The sequence below is a fragment of the Crotalus tigris genome, unplaced genomic scaffold, assembly GCF_016545835.1.
Source record: "Crotalus tigris isolate CLP2741 ecotype Arizona unplaced genomic scaffold, ASM1654583v1 scf7180000017601.7605149639:7615979, whole genome shotgun sequence".
Lineage (NCBI taxonomy): Eukaryota > Metazoa > Chordata > Lepidosauria > Squamata > Viperidae > Crotalus > Crotalus tigris.
In genome coordinates, this window is record NW_024096505.1 from 3,827,637 (window position 1) to 3,845,567 (window position 17,931).

The 17,931-nt window shown below is 38.5% G+C and overlaps 1 long non-coding RNA gene across 2 annotated transcripts; it reads right to left on the minus strand.

Annotated features, from left to right (window-relative positions):
- Window positions 1–545: 545 nt before the first annotated feature.
- LOC120319263 lies at window positions 546–17,701 on the minus strand. 2 transcript variants are annotated; one of them, XR_005559725.1, is made up of 3 exons: window positions 17,520–17,701; window positions 11,845–12,194; window positions 546–870 (listed from the first exon to the last, which is right to left on the minus strand). It is a non-coding gene; the product is annotated as an uncharacterized LOC120319263 (long non-coding RNA). The 2 variants fall into 2 exon arrangements; XR_005559726.1 differs by lacking the exon at window positions 546–870 and adding an exon at window positions 9,746–9,799.
- Window positions 17,702–17,931: the final 230 nt, after the last annotated feature.

Here is a 17,931-nt window from a genome sequence, read left to right on the forward strand (position 1 = left end):
TCACACAAAAAATAGGAAAAAGAGGTAAATTAATAGATTTAAAGAAAAAAGATTTGAAGAAAGGAAAATTAATCAAGAGAGATTATAATTGCATTGTTCCAAAGGACAAGAATCCAAAAGAACTTTATCTCACATTCCATGAGAGACCCAGAAATAAAAGCTAAAGTCCTTATGGATACCTTATAGAAACCATTGTTTTTAAATAGCCCCCAAAATGTATTTTTGAAAGCATGCTTGTTTATGAAAAGGTTCAGCCTCTAAATAACAGATACAAAATCCCGAATATTTGTTTAAACATTTTGTAATATTGAACATTTGGTGCATTGGATAAGATCACAGGAGAAGTTATGTTTCCAGGGAATACATTACACTTCAAACTATGATTTAGACCTTATCATGTGTGACTCCTGGGCTAGTGTGATACATGAAGCCAGTCAAAGACCTCAAACAACCTAATCACTTTAGTTTAGGGGGGAAAAACATTAAATGCACTCTGACCAATAAATAAAACTTTGAATTTTATAAGACGGGCCTAACAAAGATAAAACACTATAATATTTGAAATATTTCTGCTGCCATAAACAATGGAGAACAAAAAAGAGGTATATTTCACAGCCGGCTATTTTTCCCATTGACTTGGTATCTGTACTGGGAAGCTGGTTTATAGCACAATGCACAATTGTGTTAACTCTAGAGCCTGGAGACAATTCAATTATCCATGAATATCTCCAGACAAAATCAATCAGTCAACTTCCTCCTCCTTGCTCTTCTTCATTCCTTTGTTCTTTCAAAACAGATGTGCCTCTTATTAGAAGGCCACACAGACAAAATGGAAGCCACCAAATCAAGAAGGTTGAGGATCTGGAGGTTCTGGAGAGAGAAGAGGGAGATTTTAAGCATTATAGATGGAAAATGGTCTAGCACTCATTGTCCTCTGGCATGCAACATATTTTAGTTTACATGATTGTTCCATTTGTGCGGGATACCTTCTGAAAATGTACTGTTTTGGTTTTATGCTAACCTGGAAATGCCTATTCTAGCTTAAACCAGCATCACAGTTTAACTGATTATATATCTAATGAATTAGTTTTGGACTTACCATCCTTTTATAAAATATATGCATCATTATTACAAGGATCACACCCAAACAATGTAGAAAATGCTTTCATAAATAAAAATATGATGAGTAGTTGTAAAATTAGGGCAACTGTTTCTTTTCCAAGCAATGCAAACAAGCATTTGCTTTTAGTGCCATCTCCTGGCTCTAGCAGGAATTGAATGTACATATACATATACTTTATAAAAGTATTAAAATACTTTTATATTTTTAATACTTTTAAAAATAAGTAAGAAAAACTACATATTTTTCCAGAAGTAAAAGATAAAGATGAAATTATTTCGAGTGAAATTAAGAAAAAAGAGAAAGGAATAGAAGAAACAGTTTCAGGTAGAAAAAAGTGATGAAAAGAAAAGTTATATATAGAAATGACTTCAGATCTTCTTTGCAGAAGTTACAAACAAACTCATTTTCTTTCCTCCCTTTTTAAAGTTACAGTATGACACTCTTCTTCCCATATTCAATCTTTTTAATCAGAACATCCATAAACCACAAATTAATCTTTCCCCATTTTCAGCCCATCAAAGCTTTCCAGTCTTTTATAAAAGTATTTGTTATCCTGTTCTTGATCAAACTGGTTAATGTCACCAGTTCTGCAAGTTCTGCCATCTTCACTATTTCTCTGTTGTGGGTTTTCAATATTTTCCCAACTTTGTGTATATAACAGTCTTGCTAGCATTTAGCAATTTTGGTTAATCTCAGAAATTAAGCAAGTTAGGCTTGGTTACTAAGAGAAACTCCTGGAAATTGGAAAATTGTTTCTGCAATATTACCATGAAAACTGCATGGATGAATGACTTCAGGAATGAAACTCAGCTTCATCTTTCTATGTTTGATTAACAAATTTCATTAGTGTATGCCAGGTTAGCAATAGAAAAGTTTTGGATACAGAATTCAAATTCTAGGAATTTTAGTCCAACACATCTAGAGAATACCAGATTGGAAAAGGCTGTGCTTGGTATGGTACAGCAAGATTTTAAAGGTGCAAATAGTCCAATAAACCTGTGGATAGAGGAACATACATTAAATAATCTGAAATCTATTTTGTATTAAATAAAAAAAATAAAGAAATACTAGATGTGGTGGTACTCAAAATGTTCCCCCTTTGGTCCATCTAAATCGGGCTCCTGTGCCTCTTTTATCCATCGGGGAAAAGTTCTCAGCCTCATTCACATTAGACAGTGTTGAGGGTACTTCCATAATGCCATTAGCCTCAGGATTCTTACTTTTTTCTGCAAGTTTGCATTACAGATAGTCCTCGACTTACGATCGCAATTGACCCCAAAATTTCTGTTGCTAAGTGAGATATTTGTTAAAATAGTCAACATTTAATGCCTCGTTTTTACAACCTTTCTTGCTACAAATGTTAAGTGCATCACAGAAGTTGCTAAATTAGTAACATGGTTATGTATATGTACACTTTGAGAGCAAGCAACTAACTTTCATTTTTAATGTGTGCCATTGTGCCCACAGTAAAAAATAACAATAAGGGTTTATCTATCTATCTATCTATCTATCTGTCTGTCTGTCTGTCTGTCCGTCCGTCCGTCCGTCCGTCCACCCACCCACCTATCTATCTACCTATCTACCTATCTATCTACCTACCTGCCTGCCTGCCTGCCTACCTACCTACCCACCCACCCACCCACCCACCCACCCACCCACCTATCTATCTATCTATCTATCTATCTATCTATCTATCTATCTATCTATTAAGTGAATCTGGCTTCCCCATTGACTTTGCTTGTCAGAAGGTTGCAAAAGGGGATCACCTGACTCCAGGACACTGCAACAGTCATAAAGATGAGTCAGTTGCCAAGCATCTGAATTTTGATTACTTGACCATGGCTAAGTTGTAAGAGTGAAAAATGGTCATAAGAAACTTTTTCCAGTGCTGTTGTAACTTCGAACAGTCACTAAATGAACTGTTGTAAGCCAAGGACTATCTGTTCTATATACATATCTCAATTGTTGGTAATCCATCCTTTTACACTGCTGGCTACTGCACAAATGGAAATGTCTAAAAGAGCAGTCAGCTGTTGCCTAAATCTTCACATTTATTGTCATGGTGAGGAGGAAAAAGTCAGAAAACCAGTTACCATTTGATGAAATCAGTAAAACCATCACAAAGAATGGCTGGAGAACAAAAGGGATGGCAGCAGCAAAGTACCATGGCATCTGTCATGCTTCCGTCAGAGCCTGAATCGGCGGAGGAAAATGAGCTGGAATGGGACTCTATGGAGATCGAGAGAGAGGTGTCTGTGGTTTCAGAGGAATGTGGGGAAAAGCAGGCTGAGGTAGGCCAGGGCCCTTCAGGATTGAGACAGGATGAACAGGAGAGACCGAATTCAGGCGATGACCAAGGGCCACCCTCACCTGATCCTAGAGCACCGAGAGTGGAGAGATGGAGAGAACAATGCATGCAGGCTCAACTACTCAGGAAGAGAGTGTCCCGCCCCTCTCCACAAGGCACACCTGGAGAATGAGATTTAAGAAGATGCTGTGGGAAGAGGCATTTGTCGGGAACAAATGCTGATTCCTTGGAGTTTTGTGTGTGTTGTTGCTGATCTCTTGTTCTGTGACTTCTGCTTGGAAACCCAGAAACTCTGAGCACTGGACTGGCTGACAATATTGCTTGGATGTTCAAAGATCTCGGACTGTATTTTGGCTTCCCTTTTGAAACTGCTCAGGCAAGCATGTATTCATCCAGAATCATTAGGTTTATGATTTATGTGTCATTCCTTGTTATCTCCATGGCCTTAAGTAAATTCCTTCCCTAATCAGACTGTATGTGAAACTACTTGCAGCTAGAGGTGGCTGAAGGCATGTGTGTCTTCCTTTGTTTGGAGGCTTGCCGGAAATGTGGGAGCATTTGGGGAAAATTTGGAGCAATTAAAGGGTGGTTTGAATTGCCAGCTGACTGCATTGCCTCTGTGTTGTGCCCTGGATCATCACAGCATCTTTGCTGTAGATGGGGAGAAAACTTTGGTGATTATGTAGATCCCTTCAAACGGAGCAAAAATATAATTTCAGAATGACTGTATCACATAGGAATTATGAGAACTATGAAATTAGCTTTTAATGACTAATGGAAAGTTTGGGCTTAATTGTGGTCATAACTCAAAGACTACCTGTAGCTATTATATAGAATATAAAACTTATGCTGAGCCTAATAAATAATAATATGCTCTGCGTTTAATATGGGCAGAAATAGAGACTGAATTCCTACAATCTTAGAACCACCAATCTAGATTACAAAAAACCATGTAGCCAGCAAATAGTAATACAGAGATTCAGGAAACTCACTCTTGCTACAGTTGGATTTTGGCAACACACATCTAGAGCTCTGCACAACATCCTACCAATTATATTGTTTGTGTTAGGCTCAGGTTTTTTTTTACTGAACTCAGCTAATAGTAGTTTATTCAATAGCCTAAGTTAAACAAATCATGCAGTGCAGTGTGTAAACCGAATCATAGGTCTGAGACATTGTTCTTTAAACATGTTGCTAGACCAATATCACTATTGCTTAGCCTTGGAAAAAGTAATAATGAACAATGAAGAACTATATATATAGAGAGTGCATAATTATTGTGGTCCATCAGCTGCCAGCACAGCTAGCAGCAGAGTCAGAGAAGGAGGGGGAGGGGGAGTCTGGGTCAACTTTGGAACCTTTGGAAGGCAATGATGAAGAAGCAGAATCAGAGGCAGATGCAGAGCTGGGGTCGTCTGTCCATGCCCAGGCTAAGAGGCTGTTGTCTTCAGAGCCTGAGATGAGTGAGGGGGAGGAACAGATGGGCCCTGTCCCAAATGCGCATATGCATAGAGAGGAGAGGAGAAGAGAGCAACAGAAAGCAATAAGCCAGCTCTCAGGGAAAAGAAGACGTAGACACTAAATAGGGAAATAAATAGTAGGGGTTTGGGAATGGTCTGTTGTTGCCGATAACCGTTTGTTTTCCAGGGTGCATCAATCAAGTCGGATTCCTTTACCAAAACCAGGTTTGTCGGGACTACTTGCTCTGTATTTGTGGTGCCAACTGAGTCTCCCTGCTGGGAACTAATAAGTAGTGAATTTGCTTCAGCCAGTGTGAACAGGGACTGTTTCTGCTTGATTTAATCCTTGAAAGACTTTCTATCTGTAGATCTCAAGTGAACAGCAACTGTACTTGCCCTGTGTCAGAAGGGGAAAAGACTTTCCTCGTGGCTACTTCTTTTTGGTTTCGTCTACCCAAAGTGAACAAAGATTGTTCCTGCCCTGTTTTAATAAAAAGGGGTTTGTTTTATTCGCGAGTAAGCAGTTTCTCATTACTTAAAAAGGCTGGATCAGAACAGTAATAAAGAACCTTATTGAGAATATGATGCAACAGAATTCCTTAACTTTATACTTAGATGGAAGTCTGCCTAAAGACATTTTGTTAAGGCACCTTTAAAAGTGGTGAATCAAAATGATCAAATGCCTTGGCTGTCATTTACTGCTGACTTAAAGAACACTTAAAAAAAAAACATTGTTAGGATTTGGATGCCTCTTCCACATTTATGTGGGCCAGCTCATCTTATAGAGTCATCATAGCATGATTTTCTTCTTGGCCAGAAGCAGACTGAACATTTCTGGTGGTAACTTGTAGTTGTTTGAAAAGAATAAACTTTTGTCTAAATGAAATATAGCTATATATTTTATGTGGCTAATAGTCAAGGATAAGTTAAGAGTTGGTTTGCTATCTAGATGGGTTCGATCATTCATATCTGGATATTATGATTTGAGGAAATTCCTACCTATTTCCATTTTAGTGGTATGTTCTAAAGGCTGGCTAACGCTTACTGTTATATGAGGTTTTATGGCAATAGCACACTGGTATCTTTGTATTCTCTCATTCAGAACTGAATTACCTCATGACAGAATATTTAACTCTGCTGCCCTCTTTTTGTACTCATATTTCAGCACAGCACATGAAAGAAATGAAGAATTGGCTTAAACTCCACTTCAACTGTTTGAGAGTTATGGCCCAGTTCACTTTTTATTGTCAATCTTTTCAATAACCTGTGAAGGCAACAGAGGCTGAGCAGAAAAACCATTTAGGGGAGGCATCTCTCTTGTGAGAGATGCCTCTCATATGGCTGACATACATGCTTGACATAAAAGAGTTTGCTTTGACTTGCTGAAAAATTTCAAAATATCTTTCCCACTATCCCAAATGTCCATGCAAATGTTAAACTAAATAAATAGAATTCCTGCAATTTTTCTTCTGAAGAAAATATCCAGTGACTTTCTGCTACTTTGACTAAAGCTTTGTACTATTAAATATCAAGAGTATATGTGAATGAATGTGCATTTTATTTTTTCAGGGCCAGAAAAAGCACCTTCGAAAAAGCACCTTCAATGCCCCTCCTGGCTGGTTTCTGCCAGTAGGGAGGTGACACGAGGCTGGCTCCAGGCGATAATCAACGCCTCCTTAATGGAGGGATCTTTCCTGCAACCTTTGAAGGAAGCGGTGGTGAGGCCCCTCCTCAAGAAGCCTTCCCTTGACCCAGCTGTTTTGAAGAACTTTCATCCTGTCTCCAACATTCCCTTTGTGGGGAAGGTTGTAGAGAAGGTGGTGGTGTCCCAACTCTTGCGATCCTTGGATGAAACAAATTATCTGGACCCTTTTCAACCTGGTTTCAGGCCCGGCTACAGCACTGAGACTGCTTTGGTCGCACTGACCGATGACCTCTGGCGAGCCCGGGATAGGGGTCATTCCTCTATTTTGGTGCTTCTTGACCTCTCAGCGGCTTTTGATACCATCGACCATGGTATCCTTCTGCGTCGTCTCAGGGAGGTGGGGGTGGGCGGCACCCTATTGCGGTGGTTCTCCTCCTACCTCTCTGACAGGTCGCAGTCGGTGTTGGTGGGCGGACAGAGATTGACCCCTAGGCGCCTCGATTATCGGGTGCCTCAGGGCTCGGTCCTGTCCCCCCTCCTTTTAAACATCTACATGAAACCGCTGGGTGAGATCATTCAGCGACACGGGGTGAGGTATCATCAGTATGCGGATGATACCCAATTGTATATCTCCACCCCGTGTCCTTTCAGTGAAGCAGTCGATGTGATGTGCTGGTGCCTGGAAGATGTGAGGGTCTGGATGGGGGTGAACAGACTTAGACTCAACCCTGACAAGACCGAGTGGCTCTGGGTCTTGCCCCCCAAGGGTCATCCTGATGGTTCATCATTGGTCCTGGGGGGGGGTAAACTTACCTCCCTCAGTTCAGGCACGCAACTTGGGTGTCCTCCTGGACTCACAGCTAAATTTGGAACAACATCTATCGGCTGTGGCCAGGGGGACCTTTGCCCAGGTTCGCCTGGTGCACCAGTTGTGGCCTTATTTGGACTGGGAGGCTCTACTCACATTTACTCATGCCCTTGTCACCTCAAGACTGGATTACTGTAATGCGCTCTACATGGGGCTACCCTTGAAGAGCGTTCGGAGGCTGCAGTTGGTTCAGAATGCAGCCGTGAGAGCGATTGTGGGTGCACCAAGGTACACCCACGTGTCACCTATCCTCCACGAGCTGCACTGGCTTTCTGTGGGTCTTCAGACGCAATTCAAGGTGTTGGTTATCACCTTTAAAGCCCTTCATGGCTTAGGACCAGGTTATTTACAGGACTGCATACTGCTGCATAGTTCCCAGAGACCAGTGAGGTCCTACAGATTGGGCCTCCTTCAGGTCCCGTCGGCCAGACAATGTCGGCTGGCAGGCCCTCGGGGAAGGGCCTTTTCTGTGGTGGCTCCGACGTGGTGGAATCAACTTCCCCCTGAGATTCGAACTATTCCCACCTTGCTGGCCTTCAAGAAAGCCATTAAAACTCTCCTGTTCCGACAGGCCTGGGGTTGATGTCCCCGGGGGGGGGCGGGACACGATTAGGACATGCTGTATGAATGCACTCATTTTTATTGTTATATTTATTGTTTTAATTTTGTACGCTGCCCTGAGTCCCTAGGGATTGGGCGGCATATAAATTTTATAAATAAATAAATAAATAAATAAATAAATAAGGTAAGGGAAATACAGTACCTTATATTTTAATATATTTGGCCCATTCTACATTCAATTCAAGAATTCAGGGTCACCCAGGAGATAAGAAGTAAAACAACTGAATAGAGTTGGGGCCCAAACTAGGAATATACATTTGTTTTGATCCATCCTAATTCCGTTCTGTCAAATCACCACTTATTAAAATGACAATACAATAATGCAAATGAAATATTTCAGGATTTGATGTGGTTCTTACAAAGAAATATTCCTTAGTCCAGGAAAAAAGGACTTGTTTTGTCAACAGCTTTGATGGGAATTCTCCTTCATGAGAATTCACTTCCACATGGCCATTGTTTTTATCTTCAAACCTGCAGATGTCCCATTATGCTCAAAACCAGCATCTCTCTGATGGCCCCAATTGGAGAATGTAAAAATGGCATCTAGTCAGTTTTTTATTCCTCTTATCCCTTAGTTTGTCCTACATTTGTTTTCCACAATGTAAACCAAAAGATCGGTCACCAGTACTCTTCTGCTCATTTTAGAGCATGATGAGATGTTGCCATAGCACTGTAGCTTTAACAGGGAGGGAGGAATATTGCTGATAAACTAGGAAGCAGAAGAAGGTCCACTAAATGGGAAACCATCCAGCTCCAAGATGGCCTTTGCAAATCTATCTTTGCAATGATTCTCCTGTGCTTCAACTAAGCTGAAAGCCTTGAATTTAGGGGAAGAAGAAAAGTACAGTGTAATTAAGAATGGTAGAGTCAATACAAATATAGAATTCAGCCTTCCTGAATCAAGCTGTGCTAACTGTAAGTCCTTGAATTACTTTAATAGACATCAGGCTAGAGCAGTGATGGCGAACCTTTTAGAGACCGAGTGCCCAAACTGCAACCCAAAACCCACTTATGCATCTTTGGATGCCAGGTGGGTGTGGCGCATTGGGTGGGTGTGGCCCATTGGGTGGGCATGGCTGCAGTGATAACGGCAGACTGGGTGGGACTAAAAAGTTCAATCAATCAATTCCAATTTTACAAGATCTTTTTTTTCCCATGAGAAGTTGAAATTGACTGATTGATTGAACCTTTTTTTTTTTTGCACACGTGGTGGAGACCTAAAGCGAAAAGGTTTTATAAAACCCAGCTGATGGCCTAGGGCTGGGGCGATGGCGCAAATGCCCACAGAGAGGGCTCTGAGTGCACAGGTGCCAGAGGTTTGCCACTACTGGGCTAGAGGACACTACAAATAGGTTGCAAAGGAAGGCATTTGAAGACTAGGAATTGATAACAAGTAGCTCTGCCATGGTTCAGATGGGGAACATAACATGGATTACATTGGATTTGGTGAATCTTGTTTGTACCATCCCCATTCCAATCAGTAATATTATAGTGAGTATTAAGATTCTTAGGATTTCAATTTATGAAGAATCAGCTTTTTCAGAAACAGAGATAAAACACTGGTGTTTTCTACAGCTGCCATGGATTGAATAACACTGAAAAATTTGATTTAACATAGCTCAACATTTTCATAATAGTTCAAGTTATATTCCAGAATAGTCAAAATTAGCCTCCAGAAGCCAATGCGGATATGTAAGTGGTATAAGCAGAATGGACATTTATTAGATAGTGCCCTTGATAAATGATAATGTTCTTCCATAATCCAGAAGCAATTCTTGAAAGTTAAAAAGAAAAACAATATTTTTGTTATAATGAAACATTGTTATATTATAGCTATTCCCAGAAACATCATTTTACCTTACAAATATAACAAGTATAGTAATGTCTGGTTTCTACAGAATATTCTTTAAAAAATATTTTGAGTCTTTATATTTTAATGGATTCTCCATGCTAGTACAGGTAGTCCTTGACCTATGATTGTTCGTTTAATGACAGTTTAAAGTTATGATGGTCTTGGAAACAGTGATTTTGTCCTTAAACTTATGACTATTGCATCATCCCATGGTCATGTGATCGCCATTTGAATTCACTTAATAATCATATGATTTGCTTAATAGCATTATTTGCTTAACCACATAGTAAAAATGGTCATAAAATTGGGTATGGTGATGTGATGATGGTTTATGATTGCCCTGATTTATGACTGAAAAATCCAGTTCCAATTGTGGTTCTAAGTTTAGGACTATCTGTATTACAGCAAATAACATTATTGTCAGGTGCAAAAAAATCAGAACCATATGGTAAATTCTAGTTAACAAGATTTATTGCTCAAGCCTATACACAACAATTTAGTTAACTAATGGTCAGCACTAAATTAGTGCTATAATTCTAGGGGGGATGGACTTGGAGCATTTGTGGACATGTAATGATTCTAGGCTGAGGGCTCTCTTGATTCTGCCCCCAGGCTCTCTCTTGAAATTTTTCTATTGGATTCCTGTAGGAAAATGGTTTGACAGGTTACTAGTGATGTCTCCTATAATTTCAATATTGGTCCTAGTTTGTGGCTAATAATGTAAGAGAGGCCCAATATTGACCGTCTTATGGTTTTCATGTACCACAATACAACTAGGATGGTATCCTATTTTACAAAAGATACCATCTGATGGTGGCCTATATGGAATGTGTTGTCCAATCCAAGTTTGGATTGGATAAAGTATTATGAAATGAAAGAAGCTGAAGTTGTCAGTCAACAATTTACTACAATAGAGTAGGCTCGGAATTCATACAATCCTAGTCTTCCCATGGTAATGCAATAGATTTTATTTTTATTTACATTATTTATTTCTAAAAGTATTTATTCATAACTATATAAATAAAATATGCACATTTAATGCAAAATTGATGACATTTCTATTTACTTTTTTGAGGACATTATTTCTCTTTTGTGATAACTAACAACTACCTTACCTGACATTAAGTTTCAAAAGTACCCAAACTATTGGGTCTTTTTCATAAATTACAAATATTTGTATGTCTTAAGCAAATCTAAATTCTTGAAAAAAAATTCTTAAAAGCATATTTTCAGTTTGCATCATTGGATTTTTTTTGAGAAGTCTTTTTTTTGTAAGTAGATTTTGTTCTTTTGCTCATGCTGTTTGTCACGTTTGTGTTAAGGTGAAAAAGTCAGCTAACAAAACATTAATGCTTTTGAGGTTTGGCTTTGTAACTTGTTTGCTTTGAGCTGAAGGAACATTTTCAGATTTTCTCTGCATATTCATTTTTGTCACTAAATAGATTCATTTTGGCTATGCTTGTGTCCCTTTTCATGTTCCCTTTCTTTGAACATTTTGCGTTATTGAATTTCATTGGCAAATATTCATGGAAATGAATTTCAAAGCTAAAGACATGAGCATGCTTATTATTGTTTCCAATTGTACCCACCCTGCCTTAGATGCTTATAAACATGAAGGGCAGTTTTATATCCATGTGGACAAGACATTAATAAATTGTATACATTTCTTTGGTCACTGGTGATAAATCTATATTTCATCACATTAAAGAAAAATATATTTCAACCATATAGATAACACAGTTAAAAATTGCTTATGGTTCAGATAATCAGAGAGCCACAAAAAACTATTCCATTCACAAACACATACAGTTAATTAGCAATGACTATAAAAAAAATCTGAAAACCTACTTTGGCTTTATTTTGATTGATTGATTGATTGATTAACTGACTGACTATAGGCCATCACATTGTTGTTGATTCTTAGCAACTATATAGATAGATTTTCAGCATAACAATCTGTCCCTCACCTGGTCTTTTCAATGGTGCATTCATAACTCCTATAACTGAGTCCATCCACATTGCTGCTGATTGTCTTCTCTTTTCTTCCAGCTTTCCGAGTACAGTATTAGAGCCTTCTCCAAGTTAAGTCCTTGCATAACGTGTTCACAATAGAATAATTTAAACCACATCATTTGTGCCTCTGGATTGCTTTGTTTTTGATGATATATCAGGTTGTTTTCTTGGCTATCCAAAGCATCCTCAAGAAAGTTTAGAAATGTCAGTACTCTTCCTATCCTGCTTTTTCGAAGTCCAGTTTGTTTCTTCAAAGTCCATTTTGCCTTTATTATGGCTGTAAATTACAAAATCCTGGCAAATCCTGCAGCAACAAAAATTCATGCATCTAGATTACTACAAAAGGAAGAAGAATGAGAAGATTTTTTTTTTTTAAAAAAAACAAGTAATGTGCCATTTGGTGGGTATTGTCCTGTCCCAAACTGACACCATATTGTTTCAATTTCCCCTCTACTTTTGGACAGTTGAAATTGAAGAGCTGATAAGCCTAATAAGAAAGAACTCCCTCCAGTGGCAAAGGGCTTACTCCACAGAGCTTCCAGCATTTCCAACTGAAGTCAACTTCAGACTGTTTTGAACTATGTTTGAAGTGGAAATAAATCAATTTATCTGCCAAAAAGAGACATATAACATGGGTTCACAGTATGGAGCCTATCAAGGAGCAGTGCAAACATTACAGACTAACTAATCTTCTCTTCAATGTCTGATGAAAATTTTAACGTATCTTAGAAACCTGCATATTAATTGAGATTGCAGTAATGATTAATACAGCTATCTAATCTTTAAGGACTCAGTCTAAAGAAAGAGCAAGTTCAACATGTTACATGTTACTCTGTTCTCATTTCAGAGACTTCAAACTTTCAGGCTGAGTGCCCCACTTCGGCAATTAGAATTAGGACAGTAGTATAATCCTGAATGAGATATTTTATTATTCTTAATTCAGTGCAATTGAAGTATCAAGAGAATGTCATGGTTGCAAGATTGAAAAAGCCTGAGTCTTCCCTGTCCAGAGCCAATCTCTTGAAGCAGACTTTTCCAACCCTGGCAACTTTAAGACACATGGACTTCAACTCCCAGAATTCCCCAGCCAACATGGTTGGCTAGGGAAATCTGGGAGTTGAAGTCCACGTGTCTTAAAGTTGCCATGGTTGGGAAACCATGCCTTTAAGTGAGAAATGACCATTGCTGTTTCCCCAATGAATAGAAAAAGGAATTGTTCTATGGGGCATGTACTTCTGGTTAACATTTTTTAAAATCTGATTTTCCAAAATTGAGAAACCTAATGGGATATAATCAATCAACAAATACCATGGGAAACTTTCAACTTTATTAGAATATTATTGTTTGCTTGCAGCCTAAGTATGTAGTGATATTGATAGCTTAGGGCAGGGGTAGGCAACCTTGGATCTTTTATGACGCATGGCTGGCTCAGGAATTCTGGGAGTTGAAGTCCACAAGTCATAAAAGAGCCAAGGTTGCCTACCCCTGGCTTAGGGAATCAGGCAGTACTAAATTTTTCAGACTCTGAATATATCTGAAAATATTAATCCAATTCAGAATTATATATGTTTGTTTTCTGAGGTTTTCATGGGTGTTTGTATGTAGGTCTTTGGTTATTGGGTTTTCTCCTGCGTAAAATTGGAAGTGTCTTGGTGACGTTTTGACGAAGTCCCATTCGTCATCTTCAGGCAAACAATATATATATATATATATATATATATATATATATATATATATATATATATATATATATATAGGTCTTTGGTTGTTCGGGTTTTCTCCCGCCCGCGAAAACCTCAGAAAAAACATATATATATATATATATATATATATATATATATATATATATATATATATATATCTTTCACATTTCTCATTGCTTCTGCCTCTCCCTCTTGTCCTGCATTTTCATGTGCAAGTCTATATAGAAATATCACAAAAGAACATTTAAATGGGAAAATACCAGAAGAATCATTTGCTTGTGAACATTACCTCAGTGTAACCTCTAGGGCACACTCTCTGTGTTGTTTTTATTCTTAAAATCAATAAACACTTTAGGGATGAGAAGAAGAAAGGCACTATACAGTAGTACACACAGTGTGTGGTTCTGGCACTTTAAGCCAAGAGAGAGAGAACCTGTAGAAAAGCACAGTGAACAAGAGAGTTATGTGTGTGGTCATGCAATTCAAAATGGAAGACATGTGTCACACTACAGATCTGTGTGACTTGGCAAGCATGCACTAGACAGGAGCTGTGGGTCTTCTGGATTTTCCACCACCCTTCATATTCTTGGCTGTCATCTTAATCCATTTTAAAATCCACCCTTTCCAGTGATTTGATTCCTTCTTTCCCCCTCCCCCTCCCTCCCTCTCTTCCTCTTCCAGAGCAGCCAGAAAGCAGCATCTGGAGCAACTGCAAGCTGTTCAGATGCAGAACTGCAGCACAAGACGCTCAGGAGAAACCTTGGCTCCTCTTGCTTCATATGGGTGGCCAAGAATGTGTCCAATATGTATCATCTTTGCTAGCCCACACAAGGCTCCATGATGGATCTCTTCTGGAACTTGGATATTAACATATTCCTCTGCGCTGGCATTTAATTATGATGAGAAAGTGTTATACTCTGTGTGATGTCTGAACAGTGGCCCGAAACCATAATGTATATAAAGAGTTTCTATAGAAGATTAACTGTGTGTAGGCGTGAGTGCATGCACTGTGGCTTTCTTATAAAAAAACATGTCTTGAGTAAATCTTCTTCTGCTTCTTTGGCAGAACTTCCTAGTTTAGCAGCCTGTCTCTATCACTTGTCATATTTATTATGAAGGGGGCTCGGGTTTTCTTTCTTTCTAAATAAGCTTCACTAATCCATAACTGTGAATATCACTTCTCCTTGAAGTAAATTAGGAGTTTTCCAATCATTATAGAATTGGTAATGGCTTGCAGTACTCCATTTGCAGCCAAAAGGGAGCCTGTGTTTCACTTTAGATTATATTTCCTTTTACTGTATGGTAACAGTGAAGCCCACCAGACTTGCAAGGGTACCACATCAATTGAAAGCATATCCTACGCACAGCATTATCTCTAAATCAAAAAGAGCCAGATATTATCTGCTCATAGGAACATTCTGAAAACCTCCCCTCCAAAGTAATATTAGCAATAGATTGTGAGGCTCAGCCTAACAGGAAGAAGTAGCAAACACAGTGGCTGTACTCATCCTATTAATTCCTTTGTAATACCATTCTTCCTAACGGGAGAAATGAAGATGTGGATTGATGGGACTATTGAAGAAATACATCAAATCACATGAATAAATAAATAAATACTCTGGCTAACTCTGAATGACTCATGACAATAAAAGAAATTACAATAAAATCTTTAAAAGATAAAAAGTGGCAACTGGCCTGGATGGCCTGAATAACAGCAGATGGGGAGGGGGTATCATTTGAATCTTGGGGGATCCTCATACCAGAGGACAGGCACTGTAATAGAGAAGGTATTGCAATAGAGGGTTCCAGTGAAGGACCTTGTTTAATCAAAGGAACCCTGCCAACCTTGCAGGATCAAATCTACCAGGGAGATACTATGGTAGACAAGCCGTGGTCCCTCAAGTAACCAGGCCCTCTACCATGTGGGGCTTTATTGATAGCAACCAGTACCTTGAATTGTACCTATAAGCACACTGGCAACTGGTGCAAGCTTGTAGTGTTACCTAGGCATTCTGAGGCAGATCCATCTCTGCTTGTGCAACTGCATTATGGACCATGTGATCTTCAAGGGCAACTCCATGTAGAGCACATTGCATCAGTCAAACTGTGAGAAATATCAACAGGAACCTGCTGATGCCCAGCTATTTCACACCCCTCCCAATACAATACTGCACTGAGACTCTCCATGAATAAAAGCAAATAATTAGAAAGAGAAATTCAAATAAAACTTTCAAGAAATTCCTAGATAAATATATCTAAATACAGTTAAGACTTTTGATTCAGGTTTGTCCAGAATCAATTCAACTTATATAAATCTATGAAAACATTTTCTAAAATGTTTCTCTGTTTAAAACCCACTTTGCTTTTCATCCAAAAGATCATCTGTGGTAAATGTTTATTAGGCAGCACCAAATAAATGGTAGCATTTCTTTTGATTGCTCATACAGATTCTATATCTGGAATTTTATCTTTGATCTCTAAATACTATTCTGATTTTTTTACTTTAGGTTGACTCTAACATGTTGTCTTAAAAGAATTTATAAGTAATATAGCTGTGTACAAACTTTCTGTCAAGAAAAAAAAAATTAGTTATACTTTGTATATAACACTTGAACTCTTAAGAAACCATTTAGAACAGTGGTTCTCAACCTGTGGGTCGGGACCCCATTTAGGTTCGAACGACCATTTCACGGGGATCGCCAAAGAACACAGTCCGCCAATTTTTCCTCCTTTTCCTTAGCTGTGCTACTCCCTTTTATTCTATTGGCTTTTGAAAGCCAATAGAATAGACTCTCTTGAATAGAGTCTAATTCTATTGGCTTTCAAAAGCCAATAGGAATTGTCCAGGCTGTCTCTGCCCTGCTGAGCCCGCCAAAAGTCCCATTCTGCAAACGGTGCTGCACCAGTTGAGTAGTCCTCGACTTACGACCGGTTGGGGGTCGCGGCATTAAAAAGGTTGAGAACCACTGATTTAGAAGTTCTGAATATGTAGTGGATCCTTTTCTCTCTCTCTTATGACTCAGGTTAAAGGATCAAAAAGGCACCTTTTATAGCCTGTCTTCAGCAAGACATGATGTCACAAAAATGGAAACACCTTCCTGGAGTTTTCATGGCACCAATTGTGCCCTCATGAACGGAAAGAGTGTATAAATCATGCCATATATTTTGTCACTATTCCTGATTGCCTTCCCAACTGATGTCAGCAGGACAACAACTGTATTTGCAGGAAAATTATGGGAGTTTGTAGTACAACTTATCCAGAAGTATTTGTTTGGGGAAATTGCTTAATTTCTTCTCTTTGTTTAAACTTTTATTACCATTTTCCCACAAGACAGTTTAATCCAAACAGAACTATTCATAATATTATGAACTGCTAGATTTGTAGAGTAGTCTAGAAGTACATTTGATAAAAGCATGAATTTATACTTAATGAAACCAAGTTTATTTATATATAATCCAACAATGAGACTTTTGAGGTAGCAATCTGTTTCTGAAAGTCTGTTTCTACCAGTGGTGGGATTCAGCCAGTTCATACCACTTCGGCAGAACCGGTAGCTATTTTTCTGTTGCCCAGGCCCAGAATGGACTTCCGAAAGCGGCATCCACACAGAGAACCCGTGGTTCACATATTTGAATTTCACCACTGGTTTATACCCTTTATATAAATGCCTTTATATAAGTGTATTGGCAAAAGAGATTTTAAAATGGAACTGAATAAAATGACAATCAGGGAAATATAGTTAGAATTGTTGAAGATTAAATAATGCAAACTGAAGAACTGGCTTTTTAAAATTAAAATTAATTAAAAAATTAATAACAATGGCGTAGATTGTAAAAGTTATAGGTGATGTTTTCACTGTTCCCTATAATTAGACAACTCGTAACCCCCCCCCCCTTGGGTCATAGTTTCATAGAGATTTCCTTACCAGATTCTTCAATATCTTTAACCACCACAGAACTTATAATGTCCTGCCTTCACTGGAATATAGCCCATGTTGAACTGTATAACATAGTCAAACATCAGTGGTTGCTACCAGGAAGTGTTTTATGACATTTTGTATTATGTCATAAAATCTTTATGATTATTTTTATGTCATAAAATGTTTAACACAATTTGCCAAATTTCAATTATACAGAAATTATGGCTTTCAAATTTTGGACATATTCTGTAAGTTAGCCCATTTAAAAAAACATTGGTTCAAAAATTGTCCTACAGTGCACCTTTTTGACCAGTTAAAGCAGAGATGGGAAACTTCAGATCCCAGAATTCCTGAGCCAGCCATGCTGTCATAAAGGTGCCATTGTTCTCCACTCCTGAGTTAAAGGAATGAGAGCTTT